Source organism: Silurus meridionalis, chromosome 12 (genome assembly GCF_014805685.1).
Source record: "Silurus meridionalis isolate SWU-2019-XX chromosome 12, ASM1480568v1, whole genome shotgun sequence".
Taxonomy (NCBI): Eukaryota; Metazoa; Chordata; class Actinopteri; order Siluriformes; family Siluridae; genus Silurus; species Silurus meridionalis.
The window spans coordinates 19,063,488-19,086,291 of NC_060895.1; the positions used below are offsets into that span (position 1 = coordinate 19,063,488).

The 22,804-nt window shown below is 36.9% G+C and overlaps 1 protein-coding gene across 3 annotated transcripts in view; it reads right to left on the reverse strand.

Moving 5' to 3' along the window:
* aplp1 (amyloid beta (A4) precursor-like protein 1) overlaps positions 1-22,804 on the reverse strand; it is a 71,077-nt gene that overhangs the window by 29,737 nt on the left and 18,536 nt on the right. The window lies entirely within an intron of this gene.

Below are 22,804 nucleotides of genomic sequence, written 5' to 3' on the forward strand. Positions count from 1 at the left end.
AGCTCAGCAATCCTTTCTTAATTTCATCAATTTCCTCTTGTTCTGTCTTCATTCTTTAATCATTGCCTATTATCTTCTGTTATCTGTAGTCCACACATGCCTTTCCCCAGAGATACAACTTGCATCCTCAAATAGTTATTGAAGAATGGACTGATTATTAAGCTGAGATAATTTACCAAAACATCCAGTATGGTTTTGTGATGGCAGTAGGAGATTCAGTGATTAGCTGAGAAACTAGTAATTGTCCAGTAAGCCTTAAAGCTACAGTGACTTTTAATTCTGGTTCTCAAACTTTAAAGGTTTTGCCCTCTTTTATGCTCCTCTGTGGTTCCTCTAAATGCAATTCCTTGATAGAAAAGAATGTTCTAATACCCTCCCTCATTCCTGCCCTATTTTGTCCTTATTTATAAAAAGTATTTTCTCATTTGTCCCTTCCTCGTCCTTCTTAAGTTCTTACTCCCTCTCAGACACTACCCCCATCTTGACTGTAGCATGTTGGTATTGATCTGGGATGTGTTTCTTGTTCCTGGGTAAAAGCCCATGGGACCATCATACAGCTGGAGTGAGCAGTAATTCAGGGCTACAGTCAGGTGTTAATACAAGCTCATCGACTGTTCGGCCACTTAAGTACTTCAAAATCACAGACGGGATAAGAGAAAAAGTGCAGTAAAAACCAAAGCTGTGCGCTCGATTGATTAGCTGAGCTTGATTGATTTGTTCGGTCTGACTGGTTTATTGGGTTGTATTTGTGAGATGTTTGATGAACTGGTTAGCTCGGGCTAAATGGGTATTGTTTGTGTTTTAGGGTAAAGTGAAGAGCTGGATTTTAATGGTTATTTGAGTTGGATTATGTTTAATAGTTTGTTCAGTGACTGAATTTGATTGGTGAAGTGTGTATATTTGATTAAATGGGTTTGGTAGGTTATGTGGAGTTGTTTGTCTAGATGTTTTTTTCCTGGTTAGTTGGCATTGAGTCTGTCTGTAACCAATGTATTATCTAAATTTGTTAATACCAAAATAGTATCTAATATTGAAAATACTAATTCATTATCTAAAATTGATAATGTCAATGTAATATCGAAAGTTATCTTATTGCCATATCTAAACCTAATCGTTCCAATGTATTATGTAAACTGGATAATATCAACATATTATCTTATCTTGAAAATAAATACATTATCTTATAATTGCCAAATTATTATTTAAACTTAATTATACTAATATTTTATCCAAACTTGATTATACCATTATATTATCTAAAATGCAAGGATGGAAGACTGATGAGAAGATTTCACACTCAAGCCACCATTGAGACAGCAGATGTTGGGGGGAAACGGATAAAAAAGAAAAAGGGATGAATGAAGAAGTGTCTCTACTGGTCTGGGTAAAAATCTTTAAAGTCCTACTTAAAATGTATGAGGAGAAAACTATTTTATATATATATATATATATATATATATATATATATATATATATATATATATATATATATATATATATATATATATATATATATATATATATACACACACACACAAGATAAAATTATCATTTGCATAAATACATACATAGCGAAGGATGTAAATATACACCCACCCAGTAAACCAAATGAGAAAACCCATTAGCACATGAGCAGGGAGATAACAATATGCGTAGAGAGCACCATTAGAGCTGCTAGATAAAACATGGAGATGAAAAAAATAAAAAAGATCCCCTCCAAAATCCCCTCCTCTTTCCTGAACTGCTGAGTCTGCATTTGTATTGGACCACTTCCCATGATGCAGTGCTGTCTGAAGGTACAAAAAGATCTGGCTAGGAATTCTCCAAAGGCATTAAGCTTATTTTCTATCTGTAAATTAAAGGCATGTCCTAACATAGCTCTTTACTCTCAACTCCGTAGAGCTCATGTAAAACATGGTGGGATTATTAGAGCTGAATCGTAACTGACCACTGGGAGCAAAGTGAATTACATCAGGAGATTAACTATACCCCTGCCTTCTATTACCAGTAAATATGATATGTAGTTTTATTACGATGACACATTAGTAGTTTTACACACCTAAAACACATTGTTTTAAAGACAACATAAAACTGTTATAAGCACTGTCATAATTATTGATGAAAACAAGATTCATAAAAAGCATTGTAGTAACTCTAGAGACACAATAAAATCTGGTTCACTCATAAAAGCCTATTTTGAAGAAAGACAAAAACACACAGCTGTACAGAAGAAGAAAAAAAATGTGCACCATGTCAATGGTGCTAATATGTTAATAACCTTAAGGCTTTGAATGCATAAGGATTGGTTTGTTTTGGATAATGTGCTTCTGTGGTCTCTGGAGAGCCAAGATAACGGCATGCTACTCTAGCTAATCAAGCATATCTGGTTGCTCAGCTAATGGCTAAATGGATGGCTTCTTTTTTCCCCCCTCTCCTTTTCTTTTCTTTTTTTTCTACGCAGGAGGAAAGTCAATGCCGCACAACTGACTTCCGGACATCTGAGAAGATAACTCTTTTGTTCACCCTCTGATACGGAGTACCCCTCCTCATACACGTCGGCATATGCGCATACACACAGACACACGTTGCACGCATGCACTCGCATTCCCCGAGTGCTTCAATACTTAGACTTGCTGATTTATGACAGCATTCCTGTTATTGATCACTACATCAGGAGCCCGAGGGTCTGCCTTAATGATTGCATGCACACACGCATACAACAGTAAACGTGCACACGCACGACCTGTTTCAAATCAAGGCTCAGATTACATCGGTCAAGGACAAATACATGGTCCTGTGATACATAATATATCATTCGTTTTACTTTTTTATTTCACAACACTCTTGTATGCTTATTGATATTAATATATTAACGTAGTGCACTCCATCGAATAGACTATTGTTGCTATAGTAACAACTTCAAGACACCTTTCCAATTTGCATATTTTTGTCAAATATTGTTTTTTTTTAAAACTAAACATGTACACGTGTACGATGGCAATTTACTGTTTTATAAAAGGAATAAAACCCTTCAGGAAGTGCTGCTATCAGAAACGAATCATCTTCAGGGTAAAAACGGTCAACTGCACTTTTTCACATATTTATTCCATTTAACACTATTAGCAAATAATTATAACACTTAAAACACCCCGACACACGCACGATAACATCCTTTGACATTCATTTGTATCTGCAATCAGATATACTGTATTTTCATCTGCCCCAATCAGGAACTTAAAGAAAGCTAACTGACTGGTTAGCATTCAGCAGTCCTATTGGCTTTTAATTAGCATTCCGATCAGGACGTTTTTTTTTTATACTGAAAATGAAGCCCATCGACTTTAGCATTTCACAATATTTAAACAAGCCACTGCATTAGCAGTTAAAATGTTATTAACAATTATAACGTTATTAGCCGAACTCTTTTACAGCTTAATCATTATGGGCATGTAGGCATTTATAATCAAATAAGCGGCTAATTACACTTAAAGTGTTTCTCAAGACTTCAGAATATGGCCGAAATGAGATGAAATGAACACATGGATGCTGGAGGATTAAACCGCAAAGTAAAAAAAAAAATTGGATAAACAAATCGTGACTCTAAGATGACTGCTGTAAACGTATTCACTCTGCTACATTCTTTTCTCCATTTTGTTGGTCTCTCTCTCTCTCTCTCTCTCTCTCTCTCTCTCTCTCGACAGACAGACAGACAGACAGACAGACAGACAGACAGACAGACAGACAGATAGATAGATAGATAGATAGATAGATAGATACAGCCATATATGGTTCTTTCCAAACTGTTACCACAAAGATGGAGGCACACATTTGTATCGAAGGTCTTTAATTGTGGTAGCATTACATTTTTCCCTTCACTTGAACTAGGAGACCCAAACCTGTTCCATGCCTCTCCATTAGCATATGGTTTACATGGGTTGGAGTGGAAGATCTTGAGTGGACTGCTATAAAGCTCTGACTTCAACTTTATAAAAACTTTGGGATGTTGGGCCTCCTCATCCTACATCAGCACCTGACTTTACAAACACCCTCGTGGCTGAATGAGCAAATATCTCCACAGTTACACTCCAAATCCTAGATTAGCATCTTCTCAGAATAGTGGAGGTTAATGTAAATGCAAATGAGGACTATACAAGGACTAAATGAGTACTAAACAAGTCTATTGATGCTGAAACAATAACTCAGCCAACTCAATAAACTAAATAAACTCAAAGGCAAAATAATAACTACAGATTCAATGTCATCGACATATAAATAAGCATAAAAAAAAATTCTGATGCTTTAATCTATAAAGAAAAAATATATTTTTTCCACTCAGTGTTTTGTTACATAAATGCTTCTAAACGTAATGAGTGGAGTGTAGGCTTTTGAGCCGTCCCTGCATGTTTGGACGTTGTGATCTTTTATTATTCACATAGACTGACGAGAGAGTGCGAGAGAAAGAGAGAGAGAGAGAAAGAAAGAGAGAGAGAGAAAGAGGTGGACTGAGTGAGATGCTCAGCAATCTGTCCACCCACGCTTGTCCTGTTCTGTTTCCAAGAAGAGTTGCTTAATTTGACAGCTAGAACTTGTTGTATCCTTACCAACTACTGCACGAAAAAAGTGGTGTGATAATGAAGCACACACACACACACACACACACACACACACACACACACACACACACACACACACAGGCCAATATGCTGAAAAAGCATCAGCGCCAATATGTCAAAATACAAGTACACAAGTACCTTTAGGAGGTAGAACTTCAGCTCCAATACCCAAAACTTCATATCAAAATTCCCAGAAGACAAACTTCATTCTTTACTTGATTATGAAAGGGATCTTATAGCATCCAAAATACCAAGAAACTGTCATTTAAACAGAAATGCATGATCATATTTTATAGTTTTGCTCATATTTTGCCTGACTTTTTTTTCTTCATATTTTGGCTGTTCACATAAACTCAATGTGCATCAATTCATGACAAGCTATAACAGATAAAAAAATCTGTTAATGCTGACGCGAACTTCGCCCCGAGACAGACGCTCTTCTGACAGGTCACAAAACACGCTAATCGTATGAAAACCAATGAGAATAAGACAAAAATACGATATCAAGGTTGATGCATTGTCATAAAAGATAAGTGCGAGTTCAAAACATGGAGTTTTCTTTCAGCGTTTCTGCAGGTTTCACAAAGTCAAATGTAAGAATTTTTGACCTTTTTAAGACCATTAATAATTCAATTTAAAATTTGTATCACAACATCAAAAATACACAAATACATTATTAGCAAAAGGCCTTAACTACACCCTAAATTATGATTTTCTTAAGAAGAGTGTTGCTAAACTTGCACTTGCCCGTAGCTGAGAAATAAAATCCGTTTTATGTTTGTGGTACAAGCTAAGAGACATTCATACCAATAACAGAAAGCTGATTGGCTGTTACATGTTGGTCTCATTTGTAGTCGTAATACAGTGGATTATTTATATATATATATATATATATATATATATATATATATATATATATATATATATATATACACAGTACAGACCAAAAGTTTGGACACACCTTTTCATGCAAAGTGTTTTCTTTATTTTCATGACTATGAAAATTGTAGAGTCACACTTAAGGCATCAATGGCTATTTGACCAAGAAGGAGAGTGATGGGGTGCTGTGCCAGATGACCTGGCCTCCACAGTCACCGGACCTGAACCCAATCGAGATGGTTTAGGGGTGAGCTGGACCGCAGAGTGAAGGCAAAAGGGCCAACAAGTGCCAAGCATCTCTCGGGGAACTCCTTCAAGACTGTTGGAAGACCATTTCAGGTGACTACCTCTTGAAGCTCATCAAGAGAATGCCAAGAGTGTGCAAAGCAGTAATCAAAGCAAAAGGTGGCTACTTTGAAGAACCTAGAATATGACATTTTTCAGTTGTTTCACACTTTTTTGTTATGTATATAATTTCAAATATAATTCCACATGTGTTAATTCATAGTTTTGATGCCTTCAGTGTGAATCTACAATTTTCATAGTCATGAAAATAAAGAAAACTCTTTGAATGAGAAGGTGTGTCCAAACTTTTGGTCTGTACTGTATATTTTCTTCATATTAATGAATATAAAGAAAAAACTACAAAACTATGGAAAATAAACAAAAACATCCTAAAGCTATAGAAGCATTTAAATCAGCATTAGAAGTAGTGTTACATGGACAAAAATTAAGACCTGTTTAACATTATTTAAGACTCAGAACTGCAAATATTAAGACCTAAAATTAAGATTTATTAGTAAGATTTTTTTTTTTTTGACATTTCAAGAAAACCCTGCCTTATTATAGTTTCTATGTTAATTTGAGAGTTGAGATTTCTGAATGTTCAATACTGCAATCTGTCAATCAAAATAATAATTAAACTAATACTACCACTAATAACAATAATAATAATAAAATGTCAACTTTTATACCTTCATTTTATTAAAAAAAAGCACACTAACAACTGCAAGTATATTAAGTGTTGAGCACAACTTATTTGCCATCAGCCAGATAGCAAGCCTGATATACTGCAGTTCAGCTTCATCAGTAACAATGGCACGCCATTAATCAAACAGCACTGCAAATAGCGCGGTCATTATTCCTCTCTATAAGAGCTCTTCGCCGAACTAGTGTACGACACACACAGAGATTCAAACGCACATTCTGCCTGAGCCTGCTGCATAACTCTGCGAATGGTACTGTAAATGCCTGTACACCGTACCACGACCAGTGTGGTACTGTCACTGCCTGGCCTTGTCGAGTTCTGCTCCATTAAGCATTCACTCCCCCTCTTGCCTTTTTTTTTTGTAGCAGGATGACCTCATGTTTAGCGTTGACGTAACCGCGAATCCCTGCCGACTAAGCTAGTGTAGCGACGGGGGAGCTGACGTTATTCTGTCATGTGTCACAAATCTTTTAACTAATCCAAGCTGGTTTAATCAATCAGGTTGCCCTGCAGTAAATACACAGTGCTTGTGTGGGGCAATGCAGCTCTACGTTTTCTTCACATGCACTCATCGCCATTTGGACACAAGCTTCAGGGATGATCTCATGCACTATGTGTCATTCTAGACAGCCGTTGTCAACATGTTACACTGTGAAACATTTCAATTTAGCGAAAAAAACAACAACAACAAAAAAAAAAAAATTTCGGTTGTGATGATGCGTTTCCGCACTTCATTCACTCTTCTACATCTTGGTTGCTAAGCGAATAATCCAAACTAATTTGCTGGTGTTTATATGTGCACTGATTTGAACGTGATCTACCACAACTGAAGCTGATTCGTGTTATTGTAAGGTATGATGTTAATAAAGGTAGAGGTAAAACAATTAGAGGAGTGCTGCGAGATAGAAATAATCAATGATGAGGTGGTGTGATGAGTTTTTTAATCACTGAGAAAGAATGGCCATGTACAGCATTGCCACTGTACTGCATCACTTTGTCTAATACAACTTCAATTTGCTAACAACTCAATTGGTGTTGAATTGATATATGCAGCACACTAGGTCATTTAATAGTATGAAGATTTACTTTGACCAAACAAATATATAAATATACACATATTACACTTTATTCTCGTAGAAAAATCGAATAACATATTAACACATGCTTGGCATCTGTTGTTCTTCACTACTAGACATTTCATTCTGACCTTGCAATCCAATTCATCCCAAAGCAGTTCAATAGGATTCAGGTGAGGTGACTGGGCAGGTCATACCACAATAGTCAAGTCAAGTCAAGTTTATTTCTATAACGCTTTTTACAACAGACATTGTATCAAAGCAGCTTTACAGAATTTAACAGTTAAGGTGAGCGATGTGCATTTATCCCTGATGAGCAGCCATGGCGACTGAGGAAAAACTCCCTTAGATGTTATGAGGAAGAAACCTTGAGAGGAACCAGACTCAAAAGGGAAACCCATCATCATTTGGGTGATATCAAGAGTGTGATTTTAGTTTTTAAAACAATATAGAACACTGGAGAGAGAACTAACATGAGCACTGGGATGTATTATGGGTAATGATCTTTTTACAGTCTTTTAGTCATTTGTGGTTATAAAACTAGGATGTACTGAGCAACTCATAAAATAGCTCAACATTTACATTAGCTCCTAAAGTTAGTTCCTTTCACCCAGTCTCTAATCCAAAATATCCCCAAACCTTTAAGCTTTCACTTTACGGCATTCGTCAGATAGCCTTATCCAGAGAGCAGTTGAGGGTTAAAGGTCTTGCTCAAGGTCCCAGCAGTAGTAGCTTGGTGGTGCTGGGATTTGAACTCATGACCATCCGATCCAATGTCCAATACCTTAATGAGTGAGTTACCACCTCCACAATACTACAACTACTCATACTACTACTACTAAAAAAAAAAAAATTTTGAAAATACGTTGGAAAGCTTACTGACTGTTACAAAGCCCTGACACTGGAGACTGTTTTTGTTAAGTAGCAGTATCAATACCCTGTAATGTTCCTCACTCATCACATTAATATTGTCAGAGCTGCTGTTATGAAAAAATATAAAAATCAACACCAATCATAAGTAAGCATTAAACTGCGCTGAATGGGGTGGGAGAATATTTCTTCTATTGTGTGCACCTTACTAAATCACATCTAGCATCATATCTGAGAACAATGCAATATATTTATTTAGGCAGCTTTAATTTAATAAAATGTAAGTACATTTTTCACACATCTAATGAGGTGCCATATCAAAATGACAGCTATAACAACACCTCGAACATATGCGCATATGGCGTCTCATGACCCTGGTGCAATGCTGACACACCATTCATCTTCATGACTGGAACAACGGTAGTATGTAGGTTTGTAATGAGGCTTTGTTTCGCAGTTGAAATATATGAATGTGGGGAAAGGTTCTGCCTTTGAGAGTTCAAACCCCTTCTGACAGTCTGAATCTGGGTGAGTTCAGCTATTTTTAACCTCTGCTACCAGCTCTGTGGCATTGGGGTGTCATACATTATGTTCTGTTCTGTAATAGAGGTTTTGGGCCATCAGTGTTCCACATTACTCATCTATATTTAATTGCATGAGGAACAAAATACAATGCGGTGTACGGATGCATAATTGGGAATAAACTGACACACACACGCACATAAATGTGCCTGCATGTGCTGTGTTTTTGCAGCACAGATGGCCTGATAGCGGGTGGCTGCCCAATTCTCTTAACCCTTTAGCCTTCCTACTATCCCATTTTCTCTCTCTCTCTTTTGCTCATTCTTTGCATTCTCTCATCTTTTCTACTCTCTCTCTATTTTTCCCTCCTGTTAATCCCCACCTTCCCCCCATCTTCACTCCTCATTTCCTGCCTCTCGTTCTCCCCCGTCCCCAACCGGTGCTGCGACGATTGGCGCATTCATCATTGTAATCACATTAATTAATTATTCAGCGCTCGGCTTCGTTTGCCTGCCGGTCCTTGATTAGACGAGCCGAGCCGCAGCAGAACCCGATAAAAGAGCTCAGCACTCGGCTTGGGTCAAAGCGACGAGTCCTCTTAGTACAAAGTTGTTAATTACACACCACATCCTAATAGCACTTCGTAATTAGTGCTTCACGTCCGGCCAGCAAAACTCATCGGCAAGCCAACGGGCTCTTGGATGCGACGTGTTCCATATCACTAATTTCGGGTGGTGACCCCGGCTGAGGTGAAGAGGCTTTACAAGGGATTCCTGGAGTGGCAGCCGAACCGCCTGCTCTCAGAACATATTATCATAGTGCATTAGCCGAGCCAGCTGGGTGAATGGGGCAACAGATGGCAGATGATCTCCACATGGGTTGATTTAGGACAGAGTCTCCACTTTACACACAGCAGCACCTGTTGAACTTGATTTTATAGCCAAGAATGGTGTTTATGAAAACTAGTCATCGTTAAGCTTTATTAGGATTAATATGGTGAATGCTGCTGTTTTGATGAACAAAAAAAAAACAGTAGTTAGAACCATAATTCTGGCTTCTACTCATATATTTATGACAAGCTATGAATAAATGCAATTGCCAAGTTTTAGCAGTGCTAGCACTAGTCTTTACTAACAAGTAAAGGAGACTCATAACACTCATATATTGTATTATACAATGAACAAAGATAATACAATATATACACACCGACCAGCATATTTACACCGCATTCACACATTTCTCTCAAAGAATAGCAAACATTGAAAAAAAAGAAGCTGAACAGCTGTTACTGTTGCTCATATTCCAGCTTGAGGCGACATCAGTAGCCAGGTAAGCAGGCTTTGTATACCATTTCACTTTATTTATGAGCAAATTTATGAGTAAAATTAGTGGTTCGCTTACGACTCTAATTGCCAGAAGTGTTTTGGTTTTGGGTTTTTTTACACAGGAAATGTGGTCTTGTGTGCCGCAAAGAGGCTCTGAGTGCATGTTCAGCAATGAATTACATTGACATGACGTTTTTAAATGTACAACGTGTCATGGGTAATTACAAATATGCTCATAAAGAAAGATGATATATGGCTGTAAGATATATGGCTGTATAACACGTTTCCTCAACTAGTGTTTTATTAATAGTGGGGGAAAACGCTGTCTAGCACTTGAAAATCACATATAGATGTTCAAATGGTTTGTGTGAGGGTCATAGGACATGATTTATCTGCACTCTAGAGCAGTGGTCCCCAACCCCCGGGCCGTGGACCGGCACCGGTCTGTGGGTCAATTGGTACCGGGCCGCACAGAAAGAATACATAACTTACATTTTTTCCGTTTTATTTATTATCTAATTTTGAACGATGTTTTGTTTTGGAAAATGATCGGATTTTCTCCACCACATCTGTCTATGACTCACTCTTGATGCATGTCATGATGCCTCCATCCGCTACCTTCTTAAAGGGGCTGCTCCGGCCGCTAACACATAATACATTACCGCTAAATTTAAACCCCCAAGCGAGCAAAATAAACAAAAAACAACACAGTGGATTCGCGTTTATTATTATATTTATAAAATACCAGTTTTTATGCCGGTCGTATCATTTTATTTTGTTGTATTTATCCGCCACACCTTAAAGGCCAGTCCGGGAAAGTACAAAATGGTGTAGAAATGTCTTCGTAATGGGAGACATCAGAGAAGAATGGCTAGACAAGTTACAGCAACTCGAATATAATCTCTCTTTCAGAGTAAGCAGAAAAAAACACCTCAAAATGCACACCATGTTGATTCTTAAATCTAATGGGTTACATCTACATATCAAATCGGGTTCCACACATGCAAAGTCCTTCTGGCCTGAAATCTGAACCGTACCATATGTGTGATTGAGTGTGTGAGTAATGTCTGAGTACCATTTTCTGCATACATTTCTATATGTGTGTGTTTGAGGGTCGTGACGGAAAAAGTACACGTAGACTCCAAAGCTTCCGCTTGCAGAGCATCACGATGTTGCTGTGCTGAGAAGCAGGATTTTCCCACGTAGCTGCTTTCACACCACCCTTCCTAGCAAATGCATTCCTCCTCCGCACTGGGATCTCTCTCCTTCCTACACTCTGCCGTGTCCACATGGCGTGACGCATTAATAAAGCTGTGTTCTCACTGGATGAGCTGTGTGCTTGTTTTCCTAAGTAAATTAATCAAAATTCACCACAGATATTCAAATATATCCGCAAAATATTTGTCATGCGTATATTGTGTGAAGACGCGTTTCACCGTACTTCTTCTACCTTCTTTTTTTTTGCAGAACGCCATCCATTGCTCGGTCCTAAGCATTCATTATAGGCTGTGTCACTTGTCCTGCATAAATGTAATCTACTTCCTTTTTATAGACATAATTGCGAGTACATCAAGGACGGCAGCAGCGAGCCTCTATTTCTTTCTATAGACGTGCACAAAGGGGCTTTTTCATTTTGGAAATTCAATTACTTCCATTCAGATTGAGACATGGTTTGTATCGCTGCTGCTTGATTACACACTCGGTCTGCTTCAGAGGTCTTTCCGCCAGAGCAGAATGTCAAATGAAGCCGCAATCAAGCGCTACAGATTGGACAACAAGTACAGCGAAGCCCCGGGTTGCAAACCCAAAGGGTGTATAGAAAGATACATGGATAATAAGAAGAGAGTGTGTGTGTGTGTGTGTGTGTGTGTGTGTGTGTGTGTGTGTGTGTGTGTGATTCAATAATCTATCATAGCACCTGGGAGGCTGAATCTCCACTTAATGACAAGGCCACAAAGTCCATGAACTTCGAATAGTGTAGTTTATTGAGTTAGAACAACATCTGTGGATTTAAATGTGCAGAATATTGATGTATTTGAAGCCAAACTCAAATTTTTTTTTGTTTTGTTGCCTAATGAAGAATGCACTCCCTATAGTTGGCTGTTGTGATAAAGAGCTATATGACACCATATTGACATTTTTGTTTTGTTTTGTTTAATGACTCTAAAACCATATGCAGTATACAGCAATGTGTGCAAAAAAGTGTCACCTTTTCTGTGGCTGAATCTCAAAAAAATTATAAATGTTCTAAGTTTCATAAATACTGTGCATACTGTATTTAATAAACAATGAAGTCTACACAAAGGCACCATGTTACAACCTATCTAATGAGTATGCAGCATAGTGACAAAGATTTAGGATTCAGCCTGTACATTATGAACATGAATTTTAACATGCATTCCAGGAAATTGAGCTAAACATAAGGGTAAATAATATTAATTTGATAACCAAATCCTATTGATATTGGTCCAGAACTTTGCCCTACACTTTGCTGCCCTATTCAATAGCATAGGCTCTTTTATATAAATTTAAGGCAATCCAGTTTACTTTTAGGCAAGTGGAAAGATTCAAGGAGGAGCAAATAATTATGCATACTCGTGAATTTCAAACGTACTACAATGTTTTTCACTTCGTCGCTAGAAACACTTGCAGACATAAAATATTATTTCGAGTAAACACATCATGTCGTTGTTAACCATTTTATTCATAAATAGAATAAATGGTAGTTTTCTTATGCATCCAATATTCTTAATGTATCCAACATAATATACAGATAAATGTACATTCAATATGCAGTTTGGGGAAACGTCGCTGGGGTGAGAGATAATAGATCCCTGCAGCTCCACATTGCAGAACTCACGCTCTCTCTCAGTCTCTCTCACTAGGATGATAGTGTGGAAGCTGTGACTCACTAAAGTTCGTCATAAACGTAGTGGGCCTGATATCGCCTGCTGCTCCTGTTTACATGAAGGATGTTTTCTGACCTTCTGATATTTCCCACATTTCTCCGCTCACAAGCAGTTTGGAGTCGCAAATGGTCGCTCGTTTCTTTTCAATGACAGCTAATGGAAATCTGCAAACTTTACACATCAGTGGTGCCGCTTTAAAATATAATCGTATTCGTCTTGTCTCTGATATATCATTACCGCTACATTTTTTTTTGCTTACGTGCCATTTTCTTCCATTCCATTTGGGATTAGACGAATCGTAGCTTGTCCCTTCTTGGCAAAAAAACGTATGTTTTTGTTACAAAACCCTAGTGAGCACTCGAGCGAGCGCTGTTTCTCAGTTTACTGTTTTGGTTGAGGTCCAGCTGCTTGCTGAATCGCACCTCAAAAGGAAAAAAACCCCGTTGAGCTGAAGATGATGAAAAAAGTTGCGAACTGTACTGTTCTTACGAGCGAAAAGGGAGAACATGAGTTTGATGTGGGCTATGAAATATTGATAAGCATGTCAAGTAAACAAGCTTTTTTATCAGCCGATGAAAGGGAATTGCTAAACATAGACTGACGATAACCACAAAGATGATTCTGATTACTGTAGATGAGTCACCCTCGTTGCATTTCCAATGTCAGTGAAGGGAACAAAAGAAGCCCGTTGTTTTCAACGCACAGCCATGTTCTATAAGCGAATAGGGCTGAGGACAATTATGGAAATACAAAGGCATTCGCTCTTCAAGCAAAAGAGCTGAACAACTGGTCAGCTCTGATTCAGCCTTCATGAATTATTGCACACATAAATACATGAGTAACTGACAGTTATTGTGCTTGTTTGATAAAATCTATGTCCATCCTTTAAAGTCTAAACAACATCTAGCACCCTTGGGTATTCCAGCACCCTGAAAGCTGCAACCCCGACCCCCCTATTTATAAGCATTAAGTTTGACCCAGTCACAGGGTTCTTCAGCTGCTTTGCCAGCTGTGCTTGTATAGCTTGTGTTTGCTGAGTGGAGAAATCCATCACAAGTCTATGTGAACTTGTGATAGAACCAATACTGCCAGTGGGTAAACACTGCTAAGTGAGATTAGCGTGTTGTCTTTATGTAAGCCCTGGGTGGATATGCTATCTGCATGCGGCAGGTGCCTCGAGGGCTTTATTGAGTTCTTTGTGTTTTTACCTAGTCATTGAGTCACTGTAATCCTGTACCTACAGTATAATCCCTTTGACAATGTTTATAAAGGACCCACTTTGAACGAGTGCAAAGTGTATGCCTTCTCAAATCACCAAATACATACACCTTAGCCACCGGTCCAAAACTATGTACTGAACCTGTACTTACACTGGAAATGATTTTTCCCCCTGTTGGCCTTCCTATAAATTTGCAGAGGCAACAATGATAACACCAGGATCATGTTATATTCATACAAGCACCCGAATATAAAACCACATATTTAATCAGAAATTTGATGTCATCCAGTTGAACAGAAAATTCTTGTGTATAAAATACACCAGTGCATCATTGTGTACTCTCTGCCTTTTACAATATAATCACGTCTTTTTTCAGGAAGGGCCATGCATATTTCGGCAAGACAGTGCTAAACTGCATACTCCATCAATAACAACAGCGTTGCTTTATAGTCCAGATGCTGAACTGCCCTGCTTGCAGTCCAGACTTTCACCAATGAAAAACATTTGATCATGAAATGAAAAACACAACAAAGAAGACCCAGGAATATTGAACATTGAATATTGAATATTCCTTTCCCAAAACTCCAGCAACTGGTCTGCTCAGTTCTCAGACATACAGTACAGAGACTGTTGGTAAAGAAAAAGGGGATGTACGATCTAAACAATGCAAAGTCTCAACTTTTCTTATGAGACAAGTTACAGCCATCAAATTCAAAATGACCTTATTGTTTCCCTTAACATTTTACATTTCCTCAGTTGAAACATTTGATATGTTCTCTACGTTCTACTGTGAATAAAACATGGGTTTATCAGATTTGCATATGATTGCATTTTGTTACATTTTATCCCAATTTTTGGGGAATTGCGGTTGCAATAATATAGATTGTTGAGAACTCTGTGCTGTAAAGGATGCAAAGTCTGGGAAAACTAAAGAGATCCCACAATTACTGCACCTACATAAAGATTAAAATTGCTTAAATTTTTCATGTCACTCGCCCCACCCATTCTGAGCTGCTTTTAGCCGCTCTGCCTACCGTCACCAGACCATTCAAAATGCAAGATGTTGTCATCGACAATTTTTTATAAAGGGTCTGGAATGGTGTTTGAAAAAAGAAACCAAACATTGCAAGGTCATGGCATGTGGTATAAACCAAAAACAATTCACCAAACAACATTTTCCTACCAATTTCAGTATGACCATTTATCCATTGAAAACGAGTTGTCTCTTACCCTATAACAGCTATAAATGGCCATTCCTTTATGTGACTTTCTTTTCTGTCTCTCAAAGTAAACAACCCCAAAAATGCTATTAATTCCTCACAGAAAAACACCAATATCAAAATTTTTAAAAAATTTCTTTACATATTTCTGTAGAGACGAAAATTTACATTACAGGGACAAGCACGCGAACATAACCAGAGCTGTTGTTATAGAAAATAAATCAGCTCCCTGACCAGTTACATTTGAGAAAATTGAAAATGTATTTTAGAATAAACTTTAAGTGAATCAAAATAAACTACAAAATACAGCAGCCACACCATGTATCAAAATAAACTACTGTATTTTTGTATTTTAAAAATACTAAAAAAATACTTTTACAAAAAGAACAAAATTTCTTGTGAACTTTTCATCAATTGGCCTGTTTAATCTGTTCCTTCACCTTTACACCGACTCAGCTGATTAAGCAATGTTCGATAGCAACAGGTTTTCTCTGATAGATTCAACCAGTTTACACATCATATATTCACATACATAATCCCTGTGATCTCCCAGAGGAAGGTTATTTTTAAAGTAACCAACAGTTTATTGTTGAACAGTTTGCGAATGACTCATAAATGTATCCTAATTTAGTTACTAGGTGTTTGGTAACGAAGGGCCACTTTGCATCAGCAACACTGAGTCATTCAACACAAACAAGTCATTCAAAAGAAAACAACTGATAGCACCTCCAGATACATTTTCTGTTCTAATCTCAACAAGTCTGGGCAAACTACTGAGTAAGCACCAATCAGAGGCCGTGTTTTTATGACGTCATCATCTAGAATGCTTACAAAGTATTTTACTGTATTTTAAAATACAAAAATACAATTTACTAAAGTATATTGATGCAAAACATGAAGCCATTTTCCTAGACCCTATCAAATACAAATTACAAAATCCAATTTTATTTAAAAAATACGTATTTGAAATACATGCATTATAAATACTGCCCATCCCTGCATAATGCAATAAATAGAAGTGGGTATTGTACCTATATCTGATTTACCTCTAAAACAGATTTTTACCTGTATACTGAAAATAAAAACAAAGGCTTAAAACAAACAGAGGCATACCCTCAATGGTACATTGCAAAGGACAGAACTTTCAAATCAAAACTAAGAGAATATCAGACCTCCTCCGATACTTAACCTCCTTTCGTGCTAATCACACTGCCTAGCTTGCGCTTCTAACTGTTATTAACCCCGAGGCTTGAAAAAGCAATTTGCAGGCAAATTATAATGTCTCTGACAATGACCAGACATGAACCAGTCATGTTAGCATGACCACCTCAGCTAGTGGATTTCACACCCTGCTAGCTTTAATATTCCGTTAGCTATTTAGCGATTCTTTTTCGACTGAGTGGACACAGCAGCACTGGCATCTCGGCATCCGTGAATATTCCCTCCAAGCTCTTTCATTTTTATACAAATCACTGTCCCTGAGCCTATATGCATTCTCTCTCTCTCTCTCTCTCTCTCTCTCTGTGTTGTCAAATCACTAATCTTTGAGTGGATTTGCCTCCCGTTCCTTCCACGCTATTACAGATTAGTGCATTGCATGAGATTGGATTTGAGAAGATTAAATTCATTTCCAAGCATTTTTTCTCCCTTTCTACATTCTTTTCTTTCCTCTTTCGCATTTTCTGTCACGCTAAACAAGCAGGTGTGTCGGATGTTATTGGTGCATTTAGGATATGGATTTTATGGTTGGTTATTTGATTAAAAAGAGCTAAACCCCCATCAAATGATTTCCCTTTTATCCGTGCGTTAGATATGCAGTAAGTAATCAGGCTAGTCCCAGCTGCGCAGCTCGCTTGTACACTGTGCGGCTTTCTGCTCCATTGGCTTCGGTTTCCTTTGGAGATTTTGCAAGATGGCACCCGTCTGCACCTCATCTCGCATATGTTTGTTTCTTGTTTCTTCGCTGCACTCGGAGGCTCTGTTCCTGTCCCTGACTTGTTTTTTAGCGTGCATCAAAGTGACAGCTGCATTTCCTCCTGAGACGTTTCACATCTTCTCTTTAAAATGTACTGATGCACTGTGTAACCCACATTTCTAGTTATATATTTCTTTTTTTCTTTCTTTCTTACATTTGCTTCAGTGCAGGCCCGATGCACATGATGCATTTTAATATTGGAACAGGTTTATTTTCTACCGCTGCATGAAGCCACATTATAAAAACGTTTACGCCTAGGGGTTTTTTAGAACAGCTTTTGGGAAGATGGAGGAAACCGGTGAACCCAGTGGAAACCCATGAAGACACTGGGAGAACATTTGAAACTCGGTAAACTTAGATCAGGATCAGACTGGGTATACTGGAGCTGTGAAGTTATCATGCAACCCACTGTACCACCCTGTGACATATAACTAAAGAAATTGAGTCCTAATTGTTTTTTAATAGATATAAATGTATTTATATGCTACAGCTATGCTACAAGTAACCTCTTTTTGTCCTATTCACCCTAAATTTGTAAAACTCTTATGCACTTTTGTTCCTACATGCATTTTTTTGTTTTAAACAAAGGAAAATTGTAGGATGTTAACTATTTTTTGGTGCACATTAAACATTAAAGTACTACGATTGACTGGTTAACTGATTAACTAATAATTAAGTATATAGCTTTTAGTATTGATAATAAACAGAGGTAAAACCAATAGGAAATGCATATTGGTTTAAATAAGAAACTGAGAACCAATGGTTCCTGGGTCTTCAATGTATTCACATTTAGTACATTGTAAACAAAGGGAAAATGGCAATATCTAAATGATGCAGTAGAATATGCATAGAACGGGGGCTTTCAGTAAGCATTGTCAGAAGTGAAATCAACCAAACACTTCAGGGTAAATAGTCCAACAGTTCCTATAGAACTCATCTACTGAAAATAAAATAAATTTAATGTAATTTAATTTAATTTAAAAATTCTCTAAAAGAAAAAAGTCTTAACATCACTCTAGACCAGCGGTCACCAACATGGTGCCACATGTGTAGCCCGCGGGCCTTTTCTAAAAATTAGCTGTTTCCTACTTTGTTAAATCATTGTTGATAATTATTATGAGAAATCATTAACATGATCAGTGTCTTCACATAGATAAATATCATTAATTATTAATAATAACATATAATAAAAAGTAAATTGAGCAAATCTGTTGTTTCAGATCAAACTGAAAACTGTGTGTATCAAACTGGTAGCCCTTCACATTAATCGGTACCCAAGAAGTAGCTCTCAGTTTCAGAAAGGTTGGTGACCCCTGCTCTAGACTAAAGTTTGAAATATCAGATTACAGGGTTAAGATAAATTTGGTCCAGTAGGTCAGATCACACAAATGGCAGCAATCAGAAATAATAATAATAATAATAATAATAATAATAATAATAATAATAATAATAATAATGTTGAATGTTATAAACTAAATATATCATGAAAACAAAGAATAAAAGCCATTGTTCGGATGTCTGTGTCTACGTGGGTGTGTACAAATGCTGCATATATTTGTGTGGGGGAGTGTGGGCAAGTGGGTTTGCCCCTTCTTGTCTAGCGTGACACCCCTTGCTTTGTTCCCTCACACCTCCAGCATGCCTAATTAGCGACAGCCTGCGTCATGACAGGCATGATGACACACGTACTTCTCGCCCAGTCATCCTTCCTCCTTTCTCTCTCTCTCTCTCTCTCTCTCTCTCTTTCCATGTCTCTTCCAGTCTGCCTCCTTCCTCTCAGCTCTTTCACTTTAAGTATTTATGCACACATTTTATGCCCCTTGACCCCCCCTCCAACTAACATCACTCTACAGCAGCATCATTTGCCCACAGAGGCCAGTTGCTGTAGCAACGCCTCCCTCCGGAGGTGGCTACCTTCCCTGTTGCCGTAGCAACCGGTTCCCAGTAGGATTCCAAATGAGCCATCGTTCACTTGCTCTTGCTTTCATTTTCTGGCTCTCTTTCTCTCTCTCTCTCTCTCTCTCTCTCTTTTTCTCTCTCTCTCTTACATACACTCTCCTTTTTTTCATCCTAGGAGTGAATGAGAATGAGGTTTTTGTGTCCTATTTTCATCGAATGTGTGTTTCGCTGGTTATTTGATTTTATTTGCATAATAAACCACAGACTGCATCTGAGGCGTGATTTATAGCACCAAAGTCATGAGTCACACCGTTTTTAATGAAAAAAAAAATTGTTTTGCTCAGCCTTGTTTGGGCACTACGTATAATTAAACTTTTGCATGGATCCCAATTAGTTAGTTAAATTATCAGTGATAAAGGGGGTCTGAATTTCAGTTTTGTAAATGCAATCATCGGCTCATTCTGAATAATAAACACTCTAACGAGGCCTGGCTGAAACGATACCACTGCTGATGCGGAATTAACTCAAATGTAAACAGACAAACTGATAGTAAACAAATAGATTTTATTGTTTCGCTGACTGACATAATATTTATAAATAAGTCACCTCGCAATCCGATTAAATAATTGTAAAGAAAAATGTTAGCGTCCCATTCTCATCCTGCTCAAATATTTTTATCCGGCTAAATAAATAAATGCCACCTAAAGCAAATTCACATTCGAAGTCAAATCTATGTTTTAGAGGTTTTTATGGTTTTTTAAAGCACAAATCCTTGCTTTGTAGAAACAAAAATGCCAAAAAAATGCAAACACACACAGTCTGATTATGCATTATGCATTAATATGCAAATTTGAGATATTTGAATGTTATATGCCAGCCCAACCCCACTCACTTCACCCACCACCCTGGTATACTACACTACATTATTGTCAATCGCAAAAAGGTAGTATATGGAATTGTCTTGTAGCCGCTATTCTGAATATTAGCTTGCTTGGATCCAAAAAGGTATCATAACATTTTTAGGAAGAAACAATAAAGTATATAGTACTGGCTACAGCGTTGTCAATAATGCAGTAAGATAGTCATACATATTTACAGTAAAGTACTGTAATATTTTACACAGAATAATATAAAACTTAATACAGTCCATTTGCTAGATTTTACACAGAATAATATCACAATCCAGTCCATTTGCTTATATGTCGATGATTCTAAACTGTCAAACAAAGCAGCATAAAACTGAACATTAAGGGTCTTGCTCAAGGACAAAACTGTGGACGTTTGGTGGCGCTGGGATTTAAATCTATACCTTATAATCTGTAACTCAAAGCTTTCAATGCTGAGTCAACACAACTAGTTCACAAACTCTGCATTCATTCAACCATTTCAACCGCTGAATAAACTCACACTACAAAACTAGTCTATGAGAAGGTTTGCTAGGTGTATGCAAGACAATTTGTGGTGAATGTTGGTAAATAGCAAGTTGTCTTGTTAATTACAAGTAAGAAAAGTCCAAATTTGCAGAAGGTAAATACAAGTGAAAATAATATTTGTATCATAATCATTACATAGCCTTTTACATAGGTAGAACAAGAAGTAAATGTATCCTGCAAGAGTTGCCTCAGTTCTACTATTATCTAGGTTTGCTAGCTAGAAACATATTCGTTAGGTAATTTTTTTAATAGTATAATAATTCTACTATAGAGATCATCGCTAAGACCACAAGATTTCATATTGTATTTAATGAGTCTTTATTAAACAGAAATCAAAGTAAAAACTGAAATCTAGGTAAGCGGTAACAATTTGGAACTTAATAGCTAGCCATGAAAGTGGTGTCAGCCACCCAGGGTCAGTAAACCATTTAAAATGTAATGTGTTTTGGTACAAAGTACAAAAGTTTTAATGGGTTTCTTTCAAAAGTTTCAGTCGGTTTAACGAAAATGCTACAAAATGTATTTAGTAAATGGCTTCAATCTCCATCTCAGGCTGTTTTCTGATCAATAGACAGCTAATGGCAATGTGGCATCCTTACACAGCCATGTAATGGATAGTTTTCAAAACCCTTTCCATTTTAAAAATCCCCCAGAACCTTCTGATCAGGATAAGCCATGCCTCTCCGACTCACAAGAGAATCTACAATTCGTGAGCGTACGTTTAAACCCAAAAGCATCATGGCAAAGCCGCCTCATGCGCTTCTTGATAAGTCTCGAAAGAAATGATCTGACAGCTTTGTGCTTTGCTGAAAATATTGTGAATAAATCATTTGACAAGAATCTTTGAACCTTTTGAATGCTACAATATCGCAACAAAGGTAAACATCGGCTCCTTTTCTATTTTACAGTAAGTAGAGAAATAAATGCAGAAACAAAACAAAAAAAAAAGGTTGCCTGCACGACTTCAAATAAAAAAATGAATGTGATATACGAGGTATTCTAGTATGACACCATGTAAAATGTTAATAATAAATGATAACTGTACAAGTTTAGTTACCCCCCAAAAAAAACAAAAAACAAACAAACAAATAAATAAATAAATAAATAAATAAATAAATAAAATTAATTAATTAATTAATTAATTAATTAATTAATAAAAAAACAAAGAAGAAGAAAAAACTGGACAGTTGAACCATAAGATACAGTATATTCAATATTAGTTAAAATTTTTGGATGCCTGGAGCAGTATAGTAATTTGAAGGCTAGATTTTAATGGATACAGAGCTTTCAATAATAAATAAATAAATAAATAAATACAATAATAATAAAAATAACGAATTATATATATATATATATATATATATATATATATATATATATATATATATATATATATATATATATATATATATACACACACACACACACACACAGAGGAGAAGCAAACACTTTGAAAGACTGAATCAATCTGTGATCAATGCAGGTCTAAAAGCAAATGTTTTTAAATGAAGAATAAGATTTAGGAACACATTTGTGATCAATGTGCTTGTTTGTTGGTATGGATGTTTGCTGGGAACAGTTAAAGCCTATTGAATGTATCGCTGCATTTTTTCTGCCAATGGCATGTACATTGATGGGGTAAAATTGGCATCTAGAACAGACAAGTATAGAGAAGCCTGGAATGAGAGGCAAAATGAACAACGAATGAACTGAGAAGTGAAAATGTCAGAACTGTGGAGATCTGAGTATAACAAGAAAAAAACACTAGACTCTAAGGACGGGTTCATTCATTATGTAAAAAAATCTGAATCAGCTTGTATAATAGCAATGTTGGACTATAATGCATGAGAACAGAAGCTTTACTTGGTCCTGTGAG